The sequence below is a fragment of the Pinus tabuliformis genome, chromosome 2_2 (assembly GCF_031772625.1).
Source record: "Pinus tabuliformis cultivar Carrire ecotype Pingquan chromosome 2_2, CPIR1, whole genome shotgun sequence".
Lineage (NCBI taxonomy): Eukaryota > Viridiplantae > Streptophyta > Pinopsida > Pinales > Pinaceae > Pinus > Pinus tabuliformis.
The window spans coordinates 1,273,100,624-1,273,108,749 of record NC_142300.1 but is presented as its reverse complement, the minus strand read 5'-3'; the positions used below and the strand labels follow the sequence as shown (position 1 = coordinate 1,273,108,749).

At 36.7% G+C, this 8,126-nt stretch overlaps 1 protein-coding gene across 2 annotated transcripts in view; it reads left to right on the top strand.

Annotated features, from left to right (window-relative positions):
- The first annotated feature begins 2,009 nt into the window (after positions 1 to 2,009).
- Positions 2,010 to 8,126, top strand: part of LOC149198119 (uncharacterized) — a 364,260-nt gene continuing 358,143 nt past the window's right edge. The window contains exons 1-2 of one of the 2 annotated variants that reach the window (XM_089406104.1): positions 2,010 to 2,369; positions 2,527 to 2,812. The gene's annotated coding sequence lies outside the window, so the exon portion shown is untranslated. The remainder of the gene's footprint in view (positions 2,370 to 2,526; positions 2,813 to 8,126) is intronic. The other variant, XM_089406105.1, reaches the window with a different exon arrangement.

Below are 8,126 nucleotides of genomic sequence, written 5' to 3'. Positions count from 1 at the left end.
CAATATGTGAAAGGGTCACTTTCATTCTCTAGAAAGATATTAGCACATGTCTCCTAATCTTCTTTGCCTTCTCCATGCAATATAAACTTTCCTATTTTCCCCAAAAAAGGATCTTGTTGCTCTGTTCAAATACAATATGTTCCATTTTAAAACAATTCCAAGATACATGGTATAGTGGTTAAGGTACTACTACTTTAGCACATGAAGTCAAGGTTCTAATCCCCCTTAATTGACCCCTTTACATTTTCTTAGAAATGATATATATCCCACATGTAGCGCTCATAATAATTCCATGTTTTTTATAACACTTCGTGGATTACATTAAAGACATATGATAGCATGTATGACCTGGCATATAATAGCATGTATGACCTTGTTAAGTTGTCATGATATAAAATATTATTTAAAATGTAATATCCTCATCATCGTAGTCAAGTATGGAGAGTGGGTGCTAATCCTTTACGCATGTCACAAAATTGTCACACATGCACCTTGGTTTAAAGGGTCCACGAGTCAAAATATTATTGGAATTACTTGGCAATTCCAATGTGGGATTTTGAAACATATAACATTTAAAAATACAATATCCTCATCATCGTAGTCAAGTATGGAGAGTGGGTGCTAATCCTTTATGCATAATACAAAATTGTCGCACATGCACCTTGGTTCAAAGGCCTTTTTATCTCCATGTGTTATTTTGTTATTGGTCCATGTGACAAAATATTATTGGATTACTTGGCAATTCCATATGGGTCTAGTGAGCAAGGTGATATCACAAAATTGTCGCACATGCACCTTGGTTCAAAGGCCTTTTTATCTCCACGTGTTATTTTGTTATTGGTCCACGTGTCAATATTATTGGGTTACTTTGCAATTCCATATGGGTCTAGTGAGCAAGGTGATATCAATATTGTACCTTGATTGCAAATTTTTAAACCCGTTTGGCTTCAACTTCACTAGGCCATATCTTTTGCATATAATGTCTGATTGATCCCATTTAAATTATGTTAAGTAAGCTCTTGATGAGTTCTTTGATATGTTAACATTTTTAGTAGAATTTGTGACCATATAATTTAATCGGTTGTGGCGATCCTCCTCGATCACCTCCTTATTCAATTTTATGCAAGTCTTTTTATAACATGTCTTCTTGTAATTCCTCTTAACTCAATGACTTCAACCTTATGCTTCAATTTTAATTTTAATAGGACAACAAACAATTCACTCAAAGAACCATAGATGATTATCACTTTTAAACTATTGACAATAATTAATAAAGATCTAAGAAATTAAAAACTCTTGGCTCACTTACATGAGATTATTCATTGCTCTATGGATGTTTGTTTTGCCTTGTTACAAATTGCAATTAAGTTTTAAATGCTTAAAAAAATCAACCATGAAAACATCTATCATCACAATTTTCTTTTAAATAAAAAATATATCTTTTTTTATTCTTTCAAAAACACTTAAATCTCTAATCACTAAGTCTTAACTTGAGTAGTTTGGTGAACAATTTATTTCCACAATTGCATGTGTGCCAGTCTTCATAAACATGTTGTAACTAATTTATTAATAATATTTAGAAATAATTATATATTATCAACCATAAAAATATCTTTTTTTTTTTAATTAATTTTATAAAACTTAAATTTCAACTTATTTACAAAATTTTGCCAAAACTATCTCTATCAATAATTGTATAGACAAAAAATACATTTTTTAATTAAATAAATAAAAAAAAAAACAAAACCAACAAACACTTAAATTTCAACCTATCTACGCAATTTTGCCAAAAATAACTTATATTAAGATATATATATATATATAGATATATATATTTATATTTATATTTTATTAAAAAAACTTAAATTTCAACTAATTTACAAAATTTTGCCAAAAATATCTATTTTATTCTTTCAAACCCACTTAAATCTAAATTTACGTCTAGACAATTTTGAAAATATATTTTTATAAACTTCAACTCTTTATATGACATCCCTATCCAACATAATTTTTTTGGCTTTTCGTATCTGGTGGGGTTCGTCAAATCTTTTAAAAGGGCAGCTCGAAGTTTTCGACGAAGGGAGTAGTAGCGTAGTATCGAACACAGGTGATGCAGAATTCGAAACATAATTCTGATTTTCTAGGTTTTCAAGTGAAGAGAGGCCGGGCAAGTTAACGACTTTAATAACTGCTTAACCTCTGCAGCCTACTGCTCACTGACTGAAGATATTTTGCTTGAACTTGATGAATTTTCCACCACAAATTGTTCAAAGGTGAATACGTCACAATCAAAATTCTTTCCCAGCTGTGCGACGTTACCTGCAAAACCATCCATCCGATAACAACGTTGATCGGCATCACTCTCCCACGTAATTGGCAAATAGGTCAGAATACCCTCCAAAACGTAGAACCTATAGACTACGCCATTGAAAGATCAATTTTCGATTTAAAGCATTGAGTTTTATTACTTTGACCATGTGGCGTTTCTGCTGTCTGAGATCGATATGTGGTTTCTTCACTACACAGTGATGGCTTCAGCGAGGGCGTTTCAAAAACGGACATACGGCGCATAAAATGCGGTGGGAACACTTATGGTTTGAATCGTGCGCCAGACGTTACGGTCAGGTGATGCCGCGCCCTGCGTACGGCCCGTTTTCTGGCTCGGGCCGGTTGATTGATAGTAGTAGTTTCAGTGTCGGGCGCAGAGGTTGCTTGCCAGAACTTGGGTTCGTTGAGCAAGAGAGGAACGATTATCGGGGAGAACTTGGGTTCATTGAGCAAGAGAGGAACGGTTATCGGGGTCGACGTAAAGGTGTGTTTTTGGCACTTCTCATATTGTCAAGCACATTCTGCTTGGAGATGATCCAATTATTGAAAGATATAGGAGGGAATTTCATGGGCGTTGTTTAACTAATTATTAGTTTTTTTCATGGAATCTGACAATACTATAGTGGAGAAATTGTGATTTTGGTTATTTAAAATGAGTGTTTAATTTCCTAAATGGATTCAGGGTCCATTTAGCACCATTAAGACTACTTCTAAAACATTTGAATTGAGCATATAACGCAATTTCAGATAAAATTGACATAAAAATATGCCCAAAAAGCTTCAAAGTTAGACTAGGGCTATCTCTCATGTCCATAAGAATAAAATTTGGGTTTTTCCGAACAAGTCCAATGTGAAGTGCTTTTAGTTCATTATGTTGAACAAATCCAATCAGTGTGTGGGGATGTTATGAAACTCATGTTCGGGCAGCTAGGAACACTGTCGCCACAGATAATGTGATAATATTTTAGAATTGGATGAATTGCACTTAGTGGCATAGTGCCCGAACTCATGGCAATGGAAGCACTTGATCTTGCTCAAATCCTTTCTCTTCTTCCTGCGTTTCTGACTGGATTTGGCTTCTCCTTGGCCCTTCTTGCCCTTGGCTTTGCTACTTTTACCTGCCAAGGCAAAGTTCTCCATGTCCTCTGTCGGAGCTGATCTTTGAGCTCTCGTCCCTCTCCGGATTTCATCTTGAATGCAGTCTGACCACAACCTTTCCCAACTGAGAAGATTCTCTCTGCCCCTGACTGCATCTTGGAAATTCTCCCAAGACTTATGAAGTCCCAGAAGCGCAAGACTCACAAGGTCACTATTTGCTACAATAGCACCCACTCCAGCTAGCTCATCCCGAACTTGGGTGAACTTGGAAAGATATGTAATGATGAGCTCTCCTTTGCTCATCTAGATACTTCTTGGCTTCTCCTTCAGGGCAAGCTTCCTGACATCACTGGAACCTTGATACAGATCTAAGATGGCTTTTTACATCTCATATTCTATCTTCTTCCTATGGAGATGAGGGATGATATGATCCCTGACCCTCTCAAGAATGATCCTCCTCGCCTTGGTGTCATTCTTGTTATGTTGTATCAATTGTTGGGCATATTGAGGTGGAGCTATTTGTTGCTTCACAACTTCTAGCACCCCATTATCTTCCAACACTAATGAGTTCCGCTCCTTCCATGAGCAGAAGTTTGAGGCTCCTTCTAAATAGTTATCTTCTCTTAGTCCTTGGAACCAGGGTTGTGAGGGAGCGCCCCCCCCCGAATCCGCTCTTGAAGCGCACTCCAAGAGAGAGCGACCTGGGAGCGCGCTCTCGAAATTGCGCTCATGAAATTCGTTCTTGCAAAAACAAATTGCTCCTTGGCTTTTGTGCAATTTTTTTCACAAAGATTTTCCAAACGCAATTTTTTTCAAAGAAACAAGAGTTTTTGGGAGGGGCAACCTAATATAGAAGCCTATGGCCCTAGTATTGATATGCAATCCATGGTAATGTTAAATTCTTAAAGTAAAAGTGACATTCTCCTTTATCTTTCATTTTCATCCTTTTACCTAAATTTTTAACATTACCATGAAATAACTCAAGATGTTTGAGAGTGGTTCCGACCTCATCAGATTTCTTATGGAGAAAGTAGAATTTTAGATCTCACTCAAAATCCAATAGACTTATTAGTTTTTCAGGATTTCAAAATTGGGGGATTGTAATGTTTCCATTGGATTTTGTCATGTACTAGGGTATGAAACTCGTATTTAATCAAGAGCACCAAGCCCTCTATGTACCTTGATGTTAGTGACATTGGTTGTCGAACACCTCTATCATGACCCTACTAAAAATGTACTCATCACTCAAACAAAATTTTGACCTGACATGCTATGTTTTTTCTATCGTATGTTAATGCTTAGAGGGGGATATTAATGACAAAGATCCCAAGACAGGCAATGATTTTGATGATATGTAGGTATTTGTTGTAGCATGATTTTTTTGGATGCTAAAGGCCATCTAGATCCTATTTGATGTATTTTCGGTTCAGAGATGGATTGCACTTAATGCTATTTTGGTTATGTGCACCCTTACATGCTATATAAATGAGAACTTGTAACTTGTGGACATGTGGTTGATGAAGATTATAACTTCTAGATGATTGATGTTATATGGTTTAATCCATGTTTTTATGCTTTTTATATCTAATTCATCATTCTACATGCTTTTGTTGACATATATGAATAAAAAAATTAAAATATATATCTTATATAAAAATTCACTCCTGACCCGAGAGCTTTTGAAAATGTCGCTCCCTGCAAGCAACCTTGCTTGAATCGCCATCCTGCTATCCAAAGAACTGCTCTTCACAACTCTAGCGCAAGCCTTTTGCTTGATCTGCCCTCTTCACTAACTTATCAATTTGGTGTTGGTGTTTATGCCGATCTTTGATCTGATACCATGTTAATTTTCCATGGAACTCTGCAACTACTTAGTGAATCATTGAAAACACTACAACTGAAAACTAAAACCAAATTTACTTTCACCAAGATACAGAGTCTCTTAACAATTTATAAGCAACGAAAGAAAACACTAGAGATAAAAACACATTCACGCAAAATTGTTTACCTAGAAAATCCAAAAGGGAAAACCTGCTATCTTTGTTGTGGTATCCTATTGATTGTTCTTGAGCATTTGGATTTATTACAAAGCAATCAATTACTGAGAAAGCTTTCTGCTTCTTCTCACTAATCTCAGCTGACACAATTGATCTCAACCCTCTAGCACGCAACTGTTCCTCTGCTATATACCTCTGGAAATCCCTTGATCCTACTCTTTGATCTTTGCACACTAGCAACCTCTTAAATCCTTGAGCAAATCCTCCTAGTTCCTAGTGCAAGCCTAGCTCCTATTTTGTGGAGCAAATCCTCCTATTCTCTTGCGCACTTGTGGTCTCCTATTCCTTAGAACACAAGCTTTGTGCACAATCTCCTAAATTCTAGCACACTCGTGATCTCCTATTTCTTAGGACACAAGATCTCAAATCTATGCACTCCACAATCAAAGATTGATCTCACAAACTCATGAACTGTCATATGTTTTCCTGAGCCTTCGTCCTCCTTTTTATAGGTCCAATTTGATCGTGTAAGGGGCATAGCTCAATTTAGAAACTCGAGTTCTGATTGGGAGCTAATTGAGAGTCCAATTGCTTCTCTCTCCAATCAACACTCGGAGTCTTAACTCGTTCTCCCTTCAATTAAGACTTGAAGACTAACTTGTTCTAACCGTAGTTTTAAAAACTGATCGGTTCATTGGGCGACCAAGTCAAACCGGCCAAAAAACCCGGTTGAAGGGTCCATTTCGCCCAAATTTCACAAAAATCGGCCCTATTCGGCCAGTTTATGGTCAAACCGGTTGGTTCTGTCCTAAACTGGCTGGTTCATTGCCAAGGCTGCGGTGAACCCACATGATGTGGTTTAGGAAGCTTCCCAGGTGTTTTGGAGGGAAAATAAGGGTTGTTTCCCTCCAAAAACACCCTCTCCAAGCCTTTAAAAGGAGCTCACCCCTTTCATTTGCCTCACACATCTCATTTGGAGTTTTTGTGAGTTTGATTGGGAGCTTGGAAAGTGTTGAGTTTTTGTTGGAGTAGTCATCTTGGAGGCTTGGAGTTGGAGTTGGAGTTATTTTGGAGATAATTTGGAGCTGTCAGTAGAGTTGGCATCTTCAAGAAGAGGCTACTGAGGTCGTAGATGAGGCTGAGGCATCCTCAGACTCTGAACCAGATGATGTCTATGTAGCTCTTGATGATGATCCTGTGTCTAGTAGTGGTGATGAATTTGATGATTGATCATATGTAGACTTGTAGTCTTGTAGTAGGCCAATGGCCTCATAGCTTGTAGCATTGTTTTTGGACTTTATAGGCCATTTAGAGCCTCATTGCTTATGTATTTTGTCAATGATATGTATTGCACTCGGTGCCATTTTGATATATTCACCTTTACATGGTATATAGATGAGCAAACTTTGCATATTTTGTCTCTATTGGCATGGAATCGTGTTTTTAAATCTTAAAAATAGTTTTTTTTATTAAAAATTAATTATTTAATGTATTTTTTTTTAAAGCTGGTTCATTGAGATTTGACTAGTCCTGGTTCAGTTCTGGTTTGAAAGCAGGTTTATTAGGTGGATCGGTCTGGTCACCGGTTTCGGTTTTTAAAACTATGGTTCTAACTGAACTTGTAACTACCACCTCGTTCTATAGTCACACTGATGAGGACTCCACTTAACTGGAGCTCCAACTTTGTGCATGCCATCTTGATGATTATTCCAGTAATCTAGAAATAAACTCATCCTAACTGAAGTCTAACTCATGAGCTCGCACTCTTGACTAGAGAAAGACAAATTGAGGCCTTCATTGGCTAAGGCACAAGCCAGGAGACCTTTACTTGCTACATTTTCAACAAATTCAACTTTTTATCCATATATTCTCCTTTTCTCTCTTGACCTAATTCGGCCTCTTTAAGGCCAAGTGGCCAAGCTAGGGTTTGGTGCAAATTCCTAGGGAGGGAGAAATTTTGGTGTTGGAGAGTCTAAACATCAAGAGGATAGTTGTTGCCACAAAATCCTTCTTTTTTGGTGGGCATTCACTTCAATTTTGTCCATAATTTTCTTTGCCTTAGTTGTTTGCCCTAGTGTAAACCCTAGTTTGGTTTTAGCTTCAACTTAGGGGCTTTTTAAGGGTTTCACATGCCTTATCCTTGTGGGAAACCCTTTCTTCTTGCCTTGAACTTTGGCCATCTCAACTATCAGCCTATCATGGAAGGAGGAGAAGCCAACAATTTGTGCCTCCTGTGAGTCCATTGCTGTTGATATTGGTTTAGTGTCTCTCATTTCTGTTAATCAGGTTGGAAAATGAAAAAAAAATGTTTCCTTGTGCTATATTAATTTTTTAGTGTTTATGCGGATCCTATTTTTAACTAAATTATGTAGCAAATTTTTTCATGTGAATGCAGTTATGTGTATACTCAAAGAAATTTTTAACTGTACAACAACAATAATAATTTTATTAATATTTTTAAAAATTGCATATAAGAAAGCAATCTTCTGAAACACACTTTGCTTTTCAATATCGTGCTCAAAGGTGCATCACAATCAAGGAATGAAGTCACTTATTAAGGTTAATCATTTATTAAGATAATCATAGAGATTGGGAAGCTATCTATTTTAATTAGGAGTGACTTACTCCTTTAGACAGTTTAAAGTATGACACAATCGCTACCCATTGGTTGACATTAGAAAATAAAAATGAACATAATCAGGC